Source organism: Dipodomys ordii, unplaced genomic scaffold (genome assembly GCF_000151885.1).
Source record: "Dipodomys ordii isolate 6190 unplaced genomic scaffold, Dord_2.0 Scaffold39, whole genome shotgun sequence".
Classification (NCBI taxonomy): Eukaryota; Metazoa; Chordata; class Mammalia; order Rodentia; family Heteromyidae; genus Dipodomys; species Dipodomys ordii.
The window spans coordinates 13,315,513-13,318,017 of record NW_012267255.1 but is presented as its reverse complement, the minus strand read 5'-3'; positions in this window follow the sequence as shown (position 1 = coordinate 13,318,017).

Here is a 2,505-nt window from a genome sequence, read left to right as displayed (position 1 = left end):
TGGTGCTGTGGCTCAAGTGGTAGAGTGCTAGCCTTGAGCTGAAGAGCTGAGGGACAGCACCCAGGCCCAGAGTTCAGGCCCCACGACCGGACCCCCCAAAAAATAAAATAAAAACTTTATTGGAAAAAAAGACGGCAAATGTTCTGTCACAATAATTCTGTTTTTCACCTTGTAGTCAGTGTTATTTCTAAACCTCACTCCTGTGTTTAAACCCTTAAATGGCTTCCCATTGCCCTTCGGATCAAGTACAAATTCCTTAACTGGGTAAACAGAGTCCATGGCCACTTTTGGCTCCTAATGCAATTGTTCATCGATGTTGGCTTATTTTAATTCTCCAAGTTTCTAGGTTTTTTTTCTTCCTTCTGCCCATTTATATATGCTGTTTTAGAGGGGTTTAGAAAATTCCTGTCTCACACTAGCTATACCCACCACCATCTCTATTCCAACTGTCTACTCATCCATATCCCAAACCTCACCTTATCCATAATTCTTTTCCCATTCCATCCAATCCCCTTCCCTGGGCTTTCAGCAGTGAGATAACTGGTGTTATGGGCCAAATCTATTAGTCAGAAGCTCTGTGAGAACAGAAATTGACCTGTCATTCACTCTTGTATTCCGGAGTGTTCAAGAAATAATTAATGAATGTGAATTCTTGACTTCGGAGTTATAAAAAAAGAAGAAAGGAAGAAAAGGCAAACAAGAACCAACCTGAAGATGGAGGGGATTGTCAAAGGCTAAGGTGGTAGGAAATGAACTGTGATTGTTTGAGTGTTTTCCTCTAACCTTAAGTCTGCAGCTCTAATACTTCCTGCTCACTCTTGGAGTTTCTTTTACAGAGGCTTGGGAAAATGACATCTGCAAGGCTTCCTGATCCAGTCACCAAGATAAAGTTATCCTCGGTAATTTTCCATCTCAAAGTGACCTTGACTTGCTTTTCTAACCTACATGTGCATTAAATATCATGTAATTGGCATGCTCTATGTGTCAGGCCTTTAAGACTTAATCTGCATGACAAGAGACTTTTTTTTATTGTTTCTGCTTTATAATTAACAAAACTAAGACATACTTTCCAAAGAAACAACACGTGGCAAAGCTGATAGGTGAGGGAAAGTCTGACCTCATATTACATTAAAGTTCTCTAGGACCCTAACGGCTTTCTGCCTCTGAAAACTGTCCCTCCACAATCCCAGAAGTCTCCACTACAAGTTTTATCTGGAGTTTCATGGTCAGTGTTGTTGAATCCAAAATAATTGTAACAGTAAAATGATAATTAGCTTAATGCTTGTACCCAGATGACCTTATCTGAATTTCATCTACCCAAATTAAAAAAAAAAGACAAGGTTATTTCTATTTTAAAGATGAGAACACACAAGCACAAAGAGGTAAAATAATGTTCTCCACAATACACACTTCTAACACTAAAGAGGCTGAGACAGGAGAATTTTGAATACAAAGCCAGCCTCAGCTATGAAGTAAGGTCTTGTGTCAAACATGAAACCAAATAAAACATTTTCCCCAATCAGTCTCTCCATTAGTAATAAAAGAGTTAGAATTTAAATCCATGCACTCTGACTCCACAACCACTATTTCTAGTTCAAAGAGAATGTATATGGAAGGTAAGAACTTAAAAATAATCTCTAGCACTCATACGATGGGGTTGAAAGCATACAGAAGTTAAGTGATTCAGATTTTAAATATCTTGGGAGGGAATATATCTTTGTTATTTTATGCTGTGTATGAAGCTATTGGAAAACTTCATGGCTTCAAGCATTCGTTTACCAATGAAAAATTCTATGGCTAAGTATTGGATTGCACTTTGCCGGGCAGGTTCTTCACACTTTCCCCTGGATTCATTCATGTGCTGACAGTTATCTGGCAGCTTCATGGTGCTTGATGATACAAGATGGTTTCCCAAGCAGTAAAAACTAGTACGAGGAGACCAATCGATGCAAATGCTTATGCTTGCTTTGCTGTTGCTATCTTGACATTCTTTAATACTTATGAAACAAAGGACCACAATTCACATGTATGTTGTCAGTCCTGTTGGCTGTGGTATCAAATGTCAAGAGGGCATCTTTCTCTCTTTAGCCTTTCACCATGGTTTCTAGCCATGGTGTCATCAGATGACAGGAGTTTTATAAGAGAATGAAAACAAGAACTCTCTCTCTCCAGCCATGTATCCAGCTTGTTTTTTTCTGGTTAATGTGTATGTATGTGTTTGTCTTCTATTAATTGCACAAGGAAGTTTCATTTTGACATGTCTATTTTTGTACACAATGCACCTTCATCAATCACCCCCCTTCATCTTTTCTCCACCTCTCACCTCTACATTACCATACAAGTTGTATCATGTTTCCTTATTCTGTTTCACAAAGGTACATTGAGTAATATGACATTTACCCTTCTTTCCTCTCTCCATTCATCTTTCCTGACTTCACTGACACCTCTTCCCTGGCAAGATATGCTTCAACTTCCTATGATTCTTTCTGTCAGACTGCATGTTCA